Source organism: Moschus berezovskii, chromosome X (genome assembly GCF_049115385.1).
Source record: "Moschus berezovskii isolate FMDL1 chromosome X, NW_MosBer_1.0, whole genome shotgun sequence".
Classification (NCBI taxonomy): Eukaryota; Metazoa; Chordata; class Mammalia; order Artiodactyla; family Moschidae; genus Moschus; species Moschus berezovskii.
In genome coordinates, this window is record NC_142488.1 from 105,186,642 (window position 1) to 105,207,335 (window position 20,694).

The 20,694-nt window shown below is 37.1% G+C and overlaps 1 non-coding gene across 1 annotated transcript; it reads left to right on the top strand.

Moving 5' to 3' along the window:
* The first annotated feature begins 13,302 nt into the window (after positions 1 to 13,302).
* On the top strand, positions 13,303 to 13,409 carry LOC129535299 (U6 spliceosomal RNA). Its single transcript, XR_008681575.1, has one exon. It is a non-coding gene; the product is annotated as a U6 spliceosomal RNA (small nuclear RNA).
* The last annotated feature ends 7,285 nt before the right edge of the window (positions 13,410 to 20,694 follow it).

Here is a 20,694-nt window from a genome sequence, read left to right on the forward strand (position 1 = left end):
GCCTATTATACAGAGTGAAGTAAGCCAGAAAGAAAAACACCAATACAGTATCAGTTCAGTTCAGTTCAATCGCTCAGTCGTGTCCGACTCTCCGCGACCCCATGAATCACAGCACGCCAGGCCTCCCTGTCCATCACCAACTCCCAGAGTTCACTATACTAACGCATATATATGGACTTTAGAAAGATGGTAATGATAACGCTGTATAAGAGACAGCAAAAGAGACACAGGTGTAAAGAACAGTCTTTGGGACTCTGTGGGAGAGGGTGAGGGTGGGATGACTTGGGAGATTGGCAGTAAAACATGTATATTATCATATGTGAAACGAATCACCAGTCCAGGTTCGAAGCATGATACAGGATGCTCGGGGCTGGTGCACGGGGATGACGCAGAGGGAGGATAAGGCCAGGAGGGAGGTGGGAGGGGGGTTCAAGAAGGGGAACACATGTACACCGGGGCGGATTCATGTCATGTATGGCAAAACCAATAAATATATTATTGTAAAGTAATTAGTCTCCAATAAAAAAATAAATGAATAAACGTTTGCATTCAAATAATTTTAGCTAAATTCATTTTACATACTTTCTTCTTATGTATGGCAAAATTTACTTTCTTTTAGTAAAAAATATCACCTATATCTGCCCAATTGGAAGAGAGGACATACTAGAACTGCACTGATAATGAAGAGCAGTATGTGCATATATCCAGAATATAAACACTACCTTAGATTCCTTCAGTTCAGTTCAGTTCAGTCGCTCAGTCGTGTCTGACTCTTTGTGACCCCATGAATCACAGCACGCCAGGCCTCCCTGTCCATCACCAACCCCCGGAGTTCACTCAAACTCATGTCCATTGAGTCGGTGATGCCATCCAGTCATCTCATTCTCTGTCGTCCCCTTCTCCTCCTGCCCGCAATCCCTCCTAGCATCAGGGTCTTTTCCAGTGAGTCAACTCTTTGCATGAGGTGGCCAAAGTATTGCAGTTTCAGCTTTAGCATCAGTGCTTCCAATGAACACTCAGGATTGATCTCCTTTAGAATGGACTGGTTGGATCTCCTTGCAGTCCAAGGGACGCTCAACGGTGTTCTCCAGCACCACAGTTCAAAAGCATCAATTCTTCAGCGATCAGCTTTCTTCACAGTCCAACTCTCACATCCATACATGACCACGGGAAAAGCCATAGCCTTGACTAGACGGACCTTTGTTGGCAAACTAATGTCTCTACTTTTTAATATGCTATCTAGGTTGGTCATAACTTTCCTTCCAAGGAGTAAGCGTCTTTTAATTTCATGGCTGTAATCAGCATCCACAGTGATTTTGGAGCCCAAAAAAATAAAGTCTGACACTGTTTCCCCATCTATTTCCCATGAAGTGATGGGACCAGATGCCATGATCTTTGTCTTCTGAATGTTGAGCTTCAAGCCAACCTTTTCACTCTCTTCTTTCACTTTCATCAAAAGGCCTTTGAGTTTCTCTTCACTTTCTGCCATAAGGGTGGTGTCATCTGCATATTTGAGGTTATTGATATTTCTCCTGGCAATCTTGATTCCAGCTTGTGCTTCTTCCAGCCCAGCATTTCTCATGATGTACTCTGCATATAAGTTAAATAAGCAGGGTGACAGTATACAATCTTGACCTACTCCTTTTCCTATTTGGAACCAGTCTGTTGTTCCATGTACAGCTCTAACTGTTGCTTCCTGACCTGCATACAGGTTTCTCAAGAGGCAGGTCAGGTGGTCTGGTATTCCAATCTCTTTCAGAATGTTCCACAGTTTATTGTGATCCACACAGTCAAAGGCTTTGGCATAGTCAATGAAGCAGAAATAGATGTTTTTCTGGAACTCTCTTGCTTTCTCCATGATCCAGCAGATGTTGGCAATTTGATCTCTGGTTCCTATGCCTTTTCTAAAACCAACTTGAACATCTGGAAGTTCATGGTTCACATATTGCTGAAGCCTGGCTTGGAGAATTTTGCGCATGACTTTACTAGCGTGTGAGATGAGTGCAATTGTGCGATAGTTTGAGCATTCTTTGGCATTGCCTTTCTTTGGGATTGGAATGAAGACTGACCTTTTCCAGTCCTGTGGCCACTGCTGAGTTTTCCAAATTTGCTGGCATATTGAGTGCAGCACTTTCACAGCATCATTTTCAAGATTTGAAATAGCTCAACTGGAATTCCATCACCTCCACTAGTTTTGTTCATAGTGATGCTCTCTAAGGCCCACTTGACTTCACATTCCAAGATGTCTGGCTCCAGGTGAGTGATCACGCCATCGTGATTATCTTGGTCGTGAAGACCTTTTTTGTACAGTTCTTCTGTGTATCCTTGCCACCTCTTCTTAATATCTTCTGCTTCTGTTAGGTCCATACCATTTCTGTCCTTTATTGAGCCCATCTTTGCACAAAATGTTCCCTTAGTATCTCTAATTTTCTTGAAGAGATCTCTTGTTTTTCCTATTCTCTTGTTTTCCTCTTTTTCTTTGCATTGATCGCTGAGGAAGGCTTTCTTATCTCTCCTTGCTATTCTTTGGACCTCTGCATTCAGATGCTTATGTCTTTACTTTTCTCCTTTGCTTTTCGCTTCTTTTCTTTTCACAGCTATTTTCCTTAAGTATAATAAAGGAAGGGCTTTAATAGATTCTCAATAAAAAGTCCTATCATTTTTTTCTTTCTCAGAATTTTTTCCTTTGTAAAAGATACTGCCTTATGTTTCCAGAATGAGAATGATAATGGGTTTATCCTCCTAACATAGATGCCTAGTCTGTGTTCCTTTTAGAGTAAAATACATCCCGTTAACAAGAGCCTTCCACAATAGGTTTGAGAGTACTTTCTGAACACGTTTTAACAGTACTTGAAATAAATCATCCTAATTCAAAATGACAGGTACTCTGATTTACAATCCACCCATACATTTTTAAATTAAAAAAAAAATTATTTAGCTCTCAGAGATGCTGTGAAGGAAACCATCACCTAAAGAACCAAAATTCTATAATTATTTAAAAGATGTGTCAGTTCAGTTCAGTCACTCAGTCGTGTCTGACTATTTGCAACCCCATGAACTGCAGCACGCCAGGCCTCCCTGTTCAACACCAACTCCCAGAGTTTACTCAATCCTTCCCAGGATCAGGATTTTTTCAAATGAGTCAGCTCTCCGCATCAGGTGTGTATTTATTGTTAGTTAACATTTATGATAGGTAGATGCAGATACTGAAAAGGCCTAGATAGAAGAATTAAGTTTTATATGTGCCCAATAAGTTAACTGTACTTCATATCTTTCCTTCTTGCAAATACCCTAAATCCAGTGTCTCATAACCACTGAGACAGTAACATAATCATAAAAATGGGTACCAGGGATGATTTTTCTTTCCCTATAATATTTCATAAAGATGTTCTTATAACCCTTCTGCTTCAGTGCAGTTCAGTTGTTCAGTCATGTCTGACTCTTTGCGATCCCACAAACAGCAGCATGCCAGGTCTCCCTGTCCATCACGAACTCCCGGAGTTTACACAAAATCATGTCAATTGAGTCGGTGATGCCATCCAACCATCTCATCCTCTGTCGTCCACTTCTCCACCTGCCCTCAATCTTTCTCAGCATCAGGGTCTTTTCAAATGAGTCAGCTCTTCGCATCAGGTGGTCAAAGTATTGGAGTTTCAGCTTCAACATCAGTCCTTGCAATGAACACCCAGGACTGATCTCCTTTTAGGACGGACTGGTTGGATCTCCTTGCAGTCCAAGGGACTCTTAAGAGTTTTCTCCAACAATACTTCCGCACTCAGCTTTCTTTATAGTTCAACTCTCACATCCATACATGACCACTGGAAAAACCATAGCCTTGACTAGATAGACCTTTGTTGGCAAAGTAATGTCTCTGCTTTTTAATATGCTGTCTAGGTTGGTCATAACTTTCCTTCCAAGGAGTAAGCGTCTTTTAATTTCATGGCTGCAATCACCATCTGCAGTAATTTTGGAGCCTCCCAAAATAAAGTCAGCCACTGTTTCCACTGTTTCCCCATCTATTTGCCACGAAGTGATGGGACCAGATGCCATGATCTTAGTTTTCTGAATGTTGAGCTTCAAGCCAACTTTTGCACTCTCCTCTTTCACTTTCATCAAAAGGCTTTTTAGTTCTTTGCTTTCTGCCATAAGGATTGTGTCATCTGCATATTTGAGGTTATTGACATTTCTCCCGGCAATCTTGATTCCAACTTGTGTTTCTTCCAGCCCAGCGTTCCTCATGATGTACTCTGCATAGAAGTTAAATAAGCAGGGTGACAATATACAGCCTTGACCTACTCCTTTTCCTATTTGGAACCAGTCTGTTGTTTCATGTCCAGTTCTAACTGCTGCTTCCTGACCTGCATACAAATTTCTCAAGAGGCAGGTCAGCTGGTCTGGTAGTCCCATCTCTTTTAGAATTTCCCACAGTTTCTTATGATCCACACAGTCAAAGGCTTTGGCATAGTCAATGAAACAGAAATAGATGTTTTTCTGGAACTCTCTTGTTTTTTTGATGATCCAGCAGATGTTGACAATTTGATCTCTGGTTCCTCTGCCTTTTTTAAAACCAACTTGAACATCTGGAAGATCATGCTTTACCCATTGCTGAAGCCTGGCTTGGAGAATTTTGAGCATTGCTGTACTAGCATGTGAGATGAGTGCAACTGTGTGGTAGTTTAAGCATTCTTTGGCATTGCTTTTCTTTGGGATTGGAATGAAGACTGACATTTTCCAGTCCTGTGGCCACTGCTGAGTTTTCCAAATTTGCTGGCATATTGAGTGCAGCACTTTCACAGCATCATCTTTCAGGATTTGAAAGAGCTCAACTGGAATTCCATCATCTCCACTAGCTTTGTTCGTAGTGATGCTTTCTAAGGCCCACTTGACTTCACATTCCAGGATGTCTGGCTCTAGGTGAGTGATCACACCATCGTGATTATCTGGGTCATGAAGATCTTTTTTGTATAGTTCTTGTATTCATGCCACCTTTTCTTGATATCTTCTGCTTCTGTTAGGTCCATACCATTTCTGTCCTTTACTGAGCCCATCTTTGCATGAAACGTTCCCTTGGTATCTCTAATTTTCTTGAGGAGATCTCTAGTCTTTCCCATTCTACTATTTTCCTCTATTTCTTTGTGCTGATCACTGAGGAAGGCTTTTTTATCTCTCCTTGCTATTCTTTAGAACTCTGCATTCTAGTGGGTATATCTTTCTTTTTTTCCTTTGCTTTTCGCTTCTCTTCTTTTCACAGCTATTTGTACGGCCTCCTCAGACAGCCATTTTGTTTTTTGTATTTCTTTTTCTTGATCCCTATCTCCTGTACAATGTCACAAACCTCCGTCCAGAGTTTATCAGGCACTCTATCAGATCTAGTCCCTTAAATCTATTTCTCACTTCCACTGTATAATCATAAGGGATTTGATTTAGGTCATATCTGAATGGTCTAGTGGTTTTCCCTACTTTCTTCAATTTCAGTCAGAATTGGGCAGTAAGGAGTTCATGATCTGAGCCACAGTCAGCTCCTGGTCTTGTTTTTGCTAACTGTATACAGCTTCTCCATCTTTGGCTGCAAAGAATATAATCAATCTGATTTCGGTGTTGACCATCTGGTGATGTCCACGTGTCGAGTCTTCTCTTGTGTTGTTGGAAGAGGGTGTTTGCTACGACCGGTGCGTTCTCTTGACAAAACTCTATTAGCCTTTGCCCTGCTTCATTCCGTGCTCCAAGGCCAAATTTGCCTGTTCCTCCAGGTGTTTCTTGACTTCCTACTTTTGCATTCCAGTCCCCTATAATGAAAAGGACATCTTTTTTGGGTGTTAGTTCTAAAAGGTCTTGTAGCTCTTCATAGAACCGTTCAACTTCGGCTTCTTCAGCATTACTGGTTGGGGCATAGGCCTGGATTACTGTAATATTGAATGGTTTGCCTTGGAAACGAACAGAAATCATTCTGTCATTTTTAAGGTTGCATCCAAGTACTGCATTTCGGACTCTTTTGTTGACCGTGATGGCTACTCCATTTCTTCTAAGGGATTCCTGCCCACAGTAGTAGATATAATGGTCATCTGAGTTAAATTCACCCATTGATTCATGGACCTAACATTCCAGGTTCCTATGCAATATTGCTCTTTACAGCACCAGACCTTGCTTCTATCACCGGTCACATCCACAACTGGGTATTGGTTTTGCTTTTGCCCCATCCCTTTATTCCTTCTAGAGTTATTTCTCCAGTGATCTCCAGTAGCATACTGGGCACCTACTGACCTGGGGAATTCCTCATTCAGTATCCTATCATTTTGCCCTTTGATACTGTTCATGGGGTTCTCAAGGCAAGTATACTGAAGTGGTTTGCCATTCCCTTCTCCAGTGGGCCACATTCGGCTGTGGTCCATGTGATCAGATCGACTAGTTTCCTGTGATTATGATTTCAGTGTGTCTGCCCTCTGATGCCCCCTCGCAATACCTACCGTCTTAGTTGGGTTTCTCTTACCTTGGGCGTGGGATATCGCTTCACAGCTGCTCCAAGAAACGCAGCCGCTGCACCTTACCTTGGATGAGGGGTATCTCCTCAAGGCTGCCCCTCCTGACCTTGAACCTGGAGTACCTCCTCTCGGCCCTCCTGCACCCGCGCTGCCACCGCCTATTGGACATGGGGTAGCTCCTCTCAGCCGCGCCACTTTGCGTGGTCGGTTGCGCCAAGGCGGCGCTCCTGTCTGCGCCACCGGGGCCGGCGTCTCTCACGTCTGCACCACCGGGGCCGGCGTCTCTCAAATGACTTAGGTCGAAACTAAACATGCCTGTTTTATGCAATAAGTGTGTATGGTATATTTTCTATATTTGTGTTAACTTTTGAGATATACAAGAGTGCAGGACTAATTTGCCTTTTTCACTCCATTTCCTTTTAACGTGTTTTTATTTAAGTACTTTTTAATAGGTAAGATGTCACTGTAAAAACTGATAAAAATGATAGCAATTATAGGGTGGATTTTAATCTTACAAATTAAGCTAAGAATTATATTTACACATAAATAATTTCCTGGTAATAAATTAGAGTCAGCATGTGAAATATTACCTTAATTTGATGAGAGGTTTCGCATATTAGAGCTCTCTCATTGGAGTAGAAAAACATAAAACCTAACTCCCTGGTGATTTATGTAATAGTACCCAAACCATTACTAAAAGCCCTCTTGGTCTATTAATTAAAATTTTGATGATCAGATGAATTATGAGTCATTGAATTGAGCATAATCAATCTTTAAGTAAGCCAGTATGAGCTATGCTATTGAAATAATTAACTTATTAAGAATGCCAATTTCAAACTAATATAATATTGTAAGTCAACTATAGTTCAATTAAAAAAAGAACAGTTTCAACTTTTCCCATTAAATATTGCCCAAACAAGATTATATATTTTCTTTTTAAAATTTTCTTTGCACAGAAAAAATAAATGGTGAGCTTGGCATAATAATAATTTACCAGGCAATTATTTATGTGTGAATATAGTTCTTAGCTTAATTTGTAAGATGAAAATTTTAAGAGATATTTTCTTTCAAATGTCTTAGGTTGAAAGTAACATGCTTATGTTATTTCCAGACTCTCCTCACCTAAAGACCATGAATTAGTTGAACCTCTGAGCTCCAAACAGAGAAGGCAATGGCACACCACTCCAGTACTCTTGCCTGGAAAATCCCATGGACAGAGGACCCTGTGGGCTACAGTCCATGGGGTCACTAAGAGTCAGACACAACTGAGTGACTTCACTTTCACGCATTGGGGAAGGAAATGGCAACCCACTCCAGTGTTCTTGCCTGGAGAATCCAAGGGACAGGGGAGCCTGGTGGGCTGCCGTCTATGGGGTCGCACAGAGTCAGACATCACTGAAGCTACTTAGCAGCAGCAGCAGCTGAGCTCAAAAAATTTCCTTGCAACTTTCATTTCTCCTCTATGTACTAGGAACCAAGTCAAACAGTTTTTTAGAGATTTTTAGTTAGAATTTACTTGTGAGTAGTACTTTCAAAAAGATATAGTTAACTATTTTATAGATGAATACATACATTTCTATCTTTTAAGACCTGAGTTGAAAGAATACTTTTGTGCAACAAACTAGGAGTGTTTTGCACTGATAACAGCTCACATTCATTGTATATTTGCTGTATGCTCAGCATCATTCTAAGAGCATTACATGTATTTTCCACTATCTTTTCCGACAACCTTTTATGATAAGTTTTGCTAGTATCCCTATTTAAAAGATAATGAAATAATCAGAGAGTTTAAATGACTGGCCCAAGATCATACAGCTTGTACACAGAAAAGCTGAGACAGCTCTTATAGAAATTTACTGCATAAAGTTTTCCATTTTTATGCTAAGAAAATCATTCTTTTGTGTTTGGTCTTCATTAACTATGTAAATATCATACTGACTTTTGCCCCAAAGCAGGGTGAGTGAAAGTCACTCAGTTGTTTCTGACTCTTTGTGACACCATGGACTGTAGCCCGCCAGGCTCCTCTGTCCATGGGGATTCTCCAGGCAAGAATACTGGAGTGGGTTACCATGCCCTCCTCCAGGGGATCTTCCCAACCCAGGTCTCCTGCACTCTAGGCAGATGGTCTGAGCCACCAGGGAAGCCCAAATCAGGGCATACTTACCCTGAAATAAGCACTTAAGCTGTTGTACAGTTAAAAGACAATTGATTTTTCTTCTTCTGAGTGCATGCAATAACATACCTTATGGTGTTTACTAATCTAATAGTGTGGATTCATTGTATATAATGACTGTGTGTTGACCAAATTGAAATTTATGCAATATATCAAATTTCTCATTAAGCAATTATTTGTGGCAGATAGATGAATAATATCCCCTGCAAGCAAACCCAGAGACTGCTATTATGAGTGGGCTATGTGTTTGCTTTTAAGCACTTTGCCTGAATAAAATGCATTCCAGACCAAAATATGCTTTTCTTTCACAAAACTAGTCTTTTTTTTTTATATAATTAATGCATGAGTTTAACTGAGAACAGATCTGAATAAAGGATAGACTTAAAATGTATGCCTATTTAAAGTTACTGGATGCATTCAGTGAATTATCTGTGCTTGGTTTCATATATTTGCGTAGTGGCATGCCATGTAAACCATGGACTAGCACTTACGTCCTTTGATATTTTTGGTCAATGATTTTAATTAGGATGTATCTAAAGTCTTTCATTTTGTGAAACTGTTTCTATACAGCTCTTAACACACGGTGGGAGGAATTAAGCTGAAGATTTACATTTAAATTTTCATGCATTTAAGTTTTCATGTATGCCCACTGGTATACACAAAAGGAAAAAATCCTAGAATGCTTTCTTTATCAAAATGTATAAATGGTTTTTGACAAATTTCAACAACTTAAGATCAATTTAAATGAAAATCTAATTAAAATGACAAAAGCAATTCTATGTAAATATATTTATAGTTATATGCGTTGTCCTCAGATCTCAGATGCCCAATTCCCAAATTACATAAAAATTATTATTTATCTCAATAACAAATATTAAAATGAGTATCTTTCTGTGTTGCAGGTTTTCTGTGCTTTTTATTTGATAGACTGAAATTTCAGAAGATTTGAGTTTGTAGTATAGACTGCTTTAGATTTGACATTTGCTGTAACTGTTAATTCGGTTATTTTTATATTTCCATCATGATTGACATTGTACAACAATATGGTGTTTATTTTTGTAGTTGTTAAGTTGGTCCACGATGGCTTAGAAAATATGCCATATTCCTTACTGTGTAGTCCTTTTGAAATACCATAAAATTTTTAGAATATTTCTTTGATCATTTGAATTATCAAATGTTAGTCATTGACATTATTGAGAGAGACCATATTTTTAAGAATGTGGCACACACAGTATCGGGCTCAGGCATTACCATTCTTCATAGTTGGCAGTTCAGTCGCTCAGTTGTGTCCGACTCTTTGCGACCCCATGAATCACAGCACGCCAGGCCTCCCTGTCCATCACCAACTCCCGGAGTTCACTCAAACTCATGTCCATAGAGTCAGTGATGCCATCCAGCCATCTCATTCTCTGTCATCCCCGTCTCCTCCCGCCCCCAATCCCTCCCAGCATCAGAGTCTTTTCCAGTGAGTCAACTCGTCGCATGAGGTGGCCAAAGTATTGCAGTTTCAGCTTTAGCATCAGTCCCTCCAATGAACACCCAGGATTGATCTCCTTTAGAATGGACTGGTTGGATCTCCTTGCAGTCCAAGGGACTCTCAAGAGTCTTCTCCAGCATCACAGTTCAAAAGCATCAGTTCTTCAGCGATCAGCTTTCTTCACAGTCCAACTCTCACATCCATACATGACAGGAAAAACCATAGCCTTGACTAGACGGACCTTTGTTGGCAAAGTAATGTCTCTGCTTTTTAATATACTATCTAGGTTTGTCATAAAAGTAAAAAGAATTCAGATAGCATTATCATCTCTTCTTTAAAAATATAGAGAGTCCCCTAACTTAATGATTTTTTTCAACTTTACCAATTGTGCAAAACAATTTGAATTCAGTAGAAACCATAGTTCAATTTTTGAATTTTTATTTTTTCCTGGGTTAGCAGTATATAGTGTGTTACCCTCTCTTGATGGTGGGCAAGAGTCAGCTCCCATTCAGCCATCACCCATGATCACAAGCATAAATAACTGATATGCTTACAACCAGTTTTTCACTTTCACTACAGTAGTAAGTTACATGAGATATTAAGCACTTTATTATAAAATAGGCTTTGTGTTAGATGATTTTGCCCATTGCAGACTAAGGTATTTGTTCTGAGCAAGTTTAGAATAGGCTAGCTAAGCTATGGTTAAGTGTATTTGTAGGTTAGGTATATTAAATGCATTTTTGACTTACAATATTTTCAACTTACAATGTGTTTGGGAACATGACCCCATTGTAAGTCGAGGAAGATCTACATAGATAGTTGCATTCACCTGCAACATACTTGGCAATGAGTCTGATATGCACTTGCCATAGAGTCTGTTCATAGAAAATGAGTGATGACAGTACCCAAACATTTATCTTTTCCTTTCTAAAGTTCAGAAATGGAAAAGGTCACTACTGATGTACATAAATGTGTACCCTAAATGTCAGGATTCTGTTAGACATAGGCAAAGAGGAAACAAGTAAGAAAAAAAAAAACTCATCAAGAGCATTTACCTTTATGAGAGAAGTGTTAAATCTGAAAAGTAAAGTAACTTGGACTACAGAATTAAAGTTTATTCGAAATATTCTGTGAGATAATATTTCACATCACTTGGATAAAATTACTTAAAAATTTCAATTCCATTTTATATTTTGGATTAAGTAATGTCACACATAAGCATTTATTTATATAAAATATTTTTTAGTTTATTTATTTTAATTGGAGGCTAATTACTTTACAATATTGTATTGGTTTTGCCATATTTTTAAAGCAATATGCTAGCTATATGAACTTAGGCAATTTATTTAGCTTTCCTATAAAATGAAATATTTCTCACCTTTAAAATGGGGATAACAGCTTTATACAAAGATTAAATGAATATAATTACATATATAGTTTTAAATAGTTACAGGTAATATATACATTAAGAATATTCAGACTTAGAGAAGAAACATATGGATACCAAGAGTTTGATTGGGATTGACACATACATTACTGCTGCTAAGTCGCTTCAGTGGTGTCCGACTCTGTGCGACCCCATAGACGGCAGCCCACCAGGTTCCCCCGTCCCTGGGATTCTCCAGGCAAGAACACTGGAGTGGGATGCCATTTCCTTCTCCAATGCATGAAAAGTGAAAAGTAAAAGTGAAGTCGGTCAGTCGTGTCCGACTCTTAGCGACCCCATGGACTGCAGCCCAACAGGCTCCTCCGTCCATGGGATTTTTCAGGCAAGAGTACCGGAGTGGGGTGCCATTGCCTTCTCCGCATACATTACTATGCGAAGAATAAATAATGAGAACCTAACAAAATGAAATAAAAATAACTCAACATGAACTTAGATGTTATGCAAAGAAGTTTACTAAAATGACTTCATTTTGTCTGTACAACTACAACAAAAAACGAGTATTTACAACATGTACAGACAGCCTCAAATTGAGACACTGACACATGGCCCAGATGGTAAAAAATCTTCCTGCGATATAGGAGACCCAGTTTGATCACTGGGTCTGGAAGATCCCCTGCAGAAGAAAATGGCAACCCACTCCAGTATTTTTGCCTGGGAAATCCCATGGACAGAGGAGACTGGAGGGCTTTATAGTCCATGGAGTCGCAAAGAGTCAGACACAACTGACCAACTAACACTTTCATACATATTCTGTGAATTTTCAAATATGACTTTGGAAAACTCAGCAGCCATACGTACACATATATATTAAATTTAATATGCTGAAGTTGAGATTATTGACCCGTGTTACAACTTGCTGTTCTTAACTGGATTGTTTGGTGTTTCCTGCCTTAAATTTTCATTATTAAATGAAACATGAGCAGCATAGCTATGAAGGAAGGTTATCTTCACTTAACTATTACAAGATTAATATGGATCAGGATATTATCTGCTTGCATCCTTAAAATCATCAGGAGTTAGTTAAAGTGCTAATTCCCCATGTGTAATTGTGCTTTAAAAATTCTGTGAGTCTCTATTGAAGTGAAGTGCAAGTCGTTCAGTCGTATCAGACTCTTGGAATGTATTCCATGGAATTCTCCAGGCAAAATACTGGAGTGGGTAGCCTTTTCTCTCTTCAGAGGATCTTCTCAACCCAGGGATCAAACCCAGGTCTCCCACATTGCAGGCAGATTCTTTACCAGCTGAGCCACAAGAGAAGCCCAAGAATACTGGAATGGGTTGTCTATCCTTTCTCCAGTGTATCTTCCTGACCCAGGTATGGAACTAGGATCTCCTGCAGTGCAGGCAGATTCATTACCAACTGAGATATCAGGAATGATTCTCTATTAGTGAGCCAGATATTTTCAGGGCAAAAGCTCTTGCCTAGCTGTCAAGTAGACAAACTTGAAAAGTTATATTAACTCTTAAGATTGCCAAAGAACTATAGTTGGCCTAAGGTAATTCACTCTCACTTTAGTGATATGAATGAATTAGGAATTAACTTCAGTTTGCAGTAAACTTTATAGTAAATGATAAATTTCAAGAAAACAAAAACACTAAGAAGTAAATTATTTCACTAAATTATTAAAATTTTTATTTTAAACTTCATTTGTATCTTTATGTTCTTATGACTAGATGTAATAGATTTAATGTAAAATACATGGATTGATAAATTTGACAAATATGAGTGTTCGCTTCAGCAGCACATATACTAAAATTGGCATGATATAGAGACAATTAGCATGGCCCCTGCATAAGACTGACACACAAATTCATGAAGCAGTTTGTGTTTTCAAGACCTTTGGACTGTAAAAAAAAAGACATATATAATATTAAAGTTAACAAACCAAGACTTTGAAAGTAAGTTTAAGAAATCTAGGATTGTTACAACTCAACTTTTCCTTCATATAAACTCAAAAAAGCCCCCCAACCACTGCCTCTTCTCAGGATTTCCATCCTTAATGGAGGGCATGCAAATAAGTTCAGAAAAGGAGAAAGGCATTCAAATTTGGCATTTGGTATTCTTGAATTCTACTAATCTTACTACAGACTGTCCAGTTTCATATGACAATATGAGGTTTTATTTTCAATGTAAAATCTCAATATTTTTGAGGAATCTCCACACTGTTCTCCATAGTGGCTGTACTAGTTTGCATTCCCACCAACAGGGTAAGAGGGTTCCCTTCTCTCCACACCCTCTCCAGCATTTATTGCATGTAGACTTTTGGATAGCAGCCATTCTGACTGGTGTGAAATGGTATCTCATTGTGCTTTTGATTTGCATTTCTCTGATGATGAGGGATGTTGAGCATTTTTTCATGTGTTTGTTAGCCATCTTTATGTCTTCTTTGGAGAAATGTCTAGTTTAGTTCTTTGGCCCATTTTTTGATTGGGTCATTTATTTTTCTGGAATTGAGCTGCAGGTGCTGCTTGTATATTTTAGAGATTAATCCTTTATCAGTTGCTTCATTTGCTATTATTTTCTCCCATTCTGAAGGTTGTCTTTTCACCTTACTTAATAGTTTCCTTTGCTGTACGGAAGCTTTTGATTTTAATTAGGTCCAATTTGTTTACTTTTGCTTTTATTTCCAATATTCTGGGAGGTGGGTCTTGGAGGATCTTGCTGTGATTTATGTCGGAGGTTTATGTCGGAGAACAGTGTGGAGATTCCTCAAAAAACTGGAAATAGAACTGCCATATGATCCAGCAATCGCACTCCTAGGCATACACACCGAGGAAACCAGAATTGAAAGAGACACATGTACTCCAGTGTTCATTGCAGCACTGTTTACAATAGCCAGGACATGGAAGCAACCTAGATGTCCATCTGCAGACGAATGGATAAGAAAGCTTTGGTACATATACACAATGGAGTATTACTCAGCCATTAAAAAGAATGCATTTGAATCAGTTCTAATGAGGTGGATGAAACTGGAGACTATTATACAGAGTGAAGTAAGCCAGAAAGAAAAACACCAATACAGTATACTAACGCATATATATGGAATTTAGAAAGATGCAAATGATAACCCTGTATACGAGAGAGCAAAAGAGACACAGATGTATAGAACAGTCTTTGGGACTCTGTGGGAGAGGGTGAGGGTGGAATGATTTGGGAGAATAGCATTAAAACATGTATGTTGTCATATGTGAAACGAATCACCAGTTCAGGGTCGATGCATGTTACAGGATTCTCGGGGCTGGTGTGCGGGGATGACCCAGAGGGAGGATAAAGAGAGGAGGGAGGTGGGAGGGGGGTTCAGGAGGGAGAACTTATGTACACCCGGGGCGGATTCATGTCAATGTATGGCAAAACCAACCAATATAATATTGTAAAATAATTAGCCTCCAATAAAAAAAAAAAATTGAAGTTCTGACTTTGGGAAAAAATAAATAAACATTTACAATTAACACACACACAAAAAAATAAAATCTCAATATTAAGTAGCAAATATATGGCTATAAAATGATACCTTTTCTATTTAATCTATACGAAAATATGTAGAAGTTTAAAAGTCATTCTGTAAGAGTGTTAAAATAACTTGGAATCTTTACATTCTTTCTCTTTTGTTTCTTAAATTTCAAATGCTATATATGTATGTTATTTATAAGATTTACCACAAAGACCAAAAGGAGTCTCAAATCCTCTACTTTCATAACCAAAATTTTTGGTTTCTAGATATCTCAAAATATTTATATTAATTAGCAAGGCTATATTTGAACTCCTAGCTTGTTATGGGCAGTAGAGAGAATAGCTCTGTTCTAGGTAGTGTTTTTTTCCTGACAGTAGTTTTGCAGGGTAGTACAGAGACATCTTTTAAACACACGAACAAATGTATCTGTGGTTAAACAAGGACCAGGCTCTGCAATGACAACCCAGCAAAGAGCTTCATGCCATATCTTTCCACCTATTTCATAGTCTAGTTTTACCAAGATATTCTCCTAAGTAAATCCTTATCAGGGACGAAAAGAAATGAGTTGTATATGGTTCATTCTATCCAGTGTCTTAAGCTGTGTTTCTATGGCAACATTTAGAATTTGAAACTCTACAAAGACTACCATTTCTCATGTTAAACAGCAAATATTTTAGGGAAACTGCTGAACTCATAGTAATGACTTAAAAAAATAGTGAGACATTTTTAAGAATTTGTTTTTCTCTATACCTGCAGGAGGCAGGATAAAAAGGAAAAATGTATCTTCTGGCACCCCTTTTCCTTATCTACTCTCTCACTTCAAACAGATTTCTCATTGTGTTTCTACTCATATTTTCTGAAATTGAAATATTTGAAATAATGTATTTGTGGTAGATTTTTGAGGCTGATCAATGTTCTTAAGTCAAAATGTATAGCACAATAAGAGATACTTTATACTACATAGTCTTAACCTTAAAAATTACATCTGTTATTTCATTTAAGCCCCCAATAATCTTTTCAAGTATATAGATCTGTTTAACAGATGTGATTAAGTTATAATGGAGTGTTTGCCTAAAGTCAAATGTCTATTAAAAGCAGTGGTGGTTCTAGAACCTATGGTTTCTGACTTTAAATTCTGCTCTCTACCAGGTAGTCTTCTTGATACTCTATTCATTACTGTGGTCTAAGAATGTGGTACATCTTAGATCCCAGTTCACAATTTCATACTCGGTTCACCATGGACCCTGAGTGTAAAATCATATTTATCTAAACTTTAGAGAAATATGGAACTATGGTTAGTCTGACTACAAGTAAATATAGGAATCACTGTGCTCATTGCTGCCTGTGTGCTCATTGTTCCTACTTTGTGTCTATAAAACAAGCAAACCAGTGGCTTTCTAAATATTACATTTACATTTTCCTCAACATAGATGTATTATAAATAATCTAGTGGCATAATTATGAGAAAAACTCATAATGTGAGTTTACATATTCAGTAGCAGATTTTCTGGATTACTTAATATATCTGTTGTTAGCCAGTTTAAAAGGCTGTATACATGCGATATAGGTACAAACATATTCCTTCTTATACATATTAGACAAATTAACCTCAAAAATTTTTGACTTTCTTTAGTTGGAAATGTCTGACAGTACAAGTTGTCATTAAATCCTTTTTGTTTTTCTAGCTTCAATGTCTGTGTTTGTACATCCTTCTAAAATGCATGAGTCTTCTGGTTTTTTTTCAAATATCTAATCTGTCACTTACATCAGTGGAAGAATTCCAAGGAATACCAAAGAGGTAACCAATCTTTATTTATAGGCTCAAGGGTAGAAAGGGACCCTTGGAATGGTCTAATTTTCTCTTAATGTGGTGTACTTAGTTTAGCATGTGCTTGTTGAAAGGTTATTTTGTTTTCTCCTTGACAGTTTCACTTTAAGGACTTTTGGTACTTATATTATTCCTTTTATTCCCTTGAGTTTGTTGTAGTACAGTGAAATAATGAGTCATCAAGTAATATATGATGACCTGAAATAGTTGCTGTAGCTTCCCAAGATGCCAGACATAGAAATAGTTTAAACCCTGACATCTTTACCATTTCACTGAACAAAATTCCAAAGGAATAAAATTGTCAAAAATATGAAGAATTATTGTAACGTTGAGAGATTTTTAAAGTGTTTAAAGGGTGTTTTGATAACCAGATCTAACAGTGAGCAGGTAAATATTAACTCTGAAAATAATTTGCCTGCAACCATAAGTTTTGTCTGTGGATGCCTAAGATATATTAGGCAAAAAATCCATATAAATTAAATGGATTAATCTAGCAAAATGATTAAGCAAAACAACTCCTTCTCTAACATTCAGAATTCTCCTTAATCTTGTGATATAATCATCTTCAATTGTCCACAACCTTTATTCCATGTTAAAATTAGAAATGTGTTCCACTTATGCTTTCTGAGGGAAGAAAAGACCCATTTTTGAAAAAGAAAATAAAAAGATAATCTGAGCTTTAAAATGCAAAAATATTTCCATTTTTATGCACACTGAAAAAATCACCACTAAGAAATCATTTGAAAACAAAATTCATTGTGATCTACAGGTGTGACAACTTTTGAAATGCAATATAATTTCTTTTTTTCTTTCATGAGGATTTATTAATTGCTGAAAGAGTTACTCATGAGAGCTTTTAAAGGGAAATGTGGAAAATCATGTCTCCCCATAAAAGGGCTTAAGTAATTTGTTATTACTGCCCTATGATACTCTGGTTTTTGGTTGTTTGCTTCCTTGATTTTTTTTTTTTTAACATTTAGATCAGAATGAATATGCTCTATATGAAGTATTTCTAATCCTTAGAAAACCATCAAAAGGCTGCTCTGGAATTATCTGCTTTTGAGCTAAAAACTAGTCAGATAACAGGTGGCCTGAGTGGGTGAGTATGAAATTCAAGGGCTAGAAGATGGAGATTTGCTTACTTAAAATCTTCCTCTAGTTCAGTGTTTGAACTCCTTAATTTAATTAAAATACCAAGGAGTTTTATTTTATTTCCTCTCTGTAATAATAAAGGCATTGACTAGTAAAATTCCCTGAAATATTCAAGAAATATATTATGATTTGTATTAAAAGTGTACATGTGTGCATTTGTTGTGTGTTTGTAGGGCCACTATTGATGGTGGAAATGAAAAATAGGCTGTGTGAATTTTGTGAAGGACTAAAGAGTTTGTACTTTATTCTGTGGTCAATATAGATTACTTGAATTGATGGATAACATGATCATACCTCATATAGGAGTTAAGTTATAGTAGCAATATTGAGAAGAATTGGAACAAGTAAGAGTTCAGAGGCAGGGAGAACTATGTGGAGACCATTAGAATAGTCTAGACAAAATTGATGAAGGCCAACAGGAAAGGAAGGAACAGATGCAGAAATATTTTTGATAAGCTGATACTTAAGGCTTACTTACATTGGAAAAAACCCCAGTGTATAATATCTCAATGAAATATTGATTATTTTTGTCTTTTCCTTGGAGGGCAATCCTCATTTAAGTACAGAAGATATTCAGCCCTAGAGAATAATGAAGCACTTACTGGTACTTTAACCATGACACAATGAGACAGTATATTGGACAGAGTTAAAAATTCTATTTTTCAGTCACCAGCTTCCTAATGACAGAATAAGGCCTTATATTTTAAAACACCAAAAGACTTGGAGATTTTAAAAACTGAAGAGCTCAGACAATAATCATTCACTAATAATAAATCACAATGGACTTTATGGTGGTTAAAAAATCTTGAGCATTTGTCAATAAAGGAGAAAAGAATGATATTTACAAACAGGCTAAACTTTTTACAATTACTACCTGCCTTCTTAAACAGAACAGTCAAGCTCAATTCCATGTACCTGAGATTAGGAAAAAATGAAAATATTACTATGCCTATTTCTAATATTACCATTTTTCACTTTTACAGCTTGCCAAATTATCAAAATGATCCTGTAGGCCATGGCTAAAAAAATAGGTATTCTAAGGCACTCTATTTTTTTGTTTTCCAGAATTCTTATGACATATAAGGACATTAAGTACTGCTTTGAAGCAATGCCATTTTGCAATTAAAAATTTATTAAATTACTTCTGAACCAGAAGGTCTGGCCATCCTCCTCTCTTTTTTCCTGTTCTTTGAATTATTTTTTGAACCCCAGAATAAATCAAGGAAAACAGACTCTGTGAATAGAGTATGGGCAGAATGTTTCTTCTTCTGAACATGTATTGGGTTGGCCAAAAAGTTTGTTCAGGTTTTTCCATAAGATATTATAGAAAATTCTGAACAAACTTTATGGCCAACCCAATGGTAACTATTAAAGGTTGATCAGATAGTGTGTGCTTGAGAAGATATTTTAAACTGCATATTTGGGTTCAATGCACAAAGTACACATGAGTGCACACACACACACATTTATAAAGACTGGTACAAAACAGAACTAAATTTAAAGGATCACACTAATCCCCACTCAAATTATGTCAACCTTCCCAGTTGTATTCTTACTTCCATATTCCTAATTCAAACTGGAAAAAAAGAAAGGGGATAGGCATTACCAGAAAGTGCAGTTGTTGATTTGATAGTTAGGATGGAAACAAGAGAGAGAAAACACACATCTAGTGTTGCAATGGTGTTGAAGATTAGCAGCCAGACCATACTGGGGAATGAACAGAGTCTTAATACTAATTATTTAAAAGGAAAGATAGCATTTATTTTGTCGTTTTTTTTTTTCCTCCTGTTTCAAATTCTGGTGGTCTCGATCTTGTGAGCTTCAAATGAAATGATGAATGTGAAAGTGCTTTGCATAAAGTATCATAGATTTTAGAACAGTACACATTTGGGTTTAGGTAACACTTCAAATGATGTAGGAATTTTCATCTCTCCTACTCAGACTGTTTCTCAGCTACCCACTCATCACTTTGAAAATGTTAGCCTTAAGCCATTTCATTTTTATTATGTAACTACTTAGAAGAGCTATGAACTTAGCTAATAAAATGTTCTTGCTGCCTATGTAATCTGTCAATTAAAAGGGCTTATTATCATCTATAAAAAGATATCCTCTTAGATTTCCACAGGAGTTTGCTAAAGAAGAAATAAATAAATAAAATTTAAATAAAACAAGCAGAAATATTAAATATTGGAAAAAATCTGCTAAACTATAAATTGGAAACACATTGTTAGATTTCTTAGTAAAATGATTATGTAAACGATTTTGAATTGAGCCCTTCTGAGTGCATGGGCTTGTTTATTCTTTCCTTTTCTCATTCCATATTTAATGTACAATTGCTACATGTCCTGTGTCCTTCCTTGACAATCTGAAACAACATTACTATCATAGAATTTTTTAAATGAAAGAGAATTTAGAGACTATCCAGTAAGAAAATCACACCCATCTGGAATGTAAGTTCCATGAAAATAGAGGCCATTTTATATTTATAGTATAGCTGCATTCCTAAACCTAATTGCTTATACATAATGCATAATTCATATTTATGAAAGAGGAAATTCAGTTCTAAAAAGACTGTCATTTGTTCAAGTTCACAAAACTAGAATCTAGATCTTCACTCCTAGCTTAGGGCTTTGCCTGGCATGCCACACTGAGTTTCTTTAAGGATGTGATGTCATCTTCAAATGAG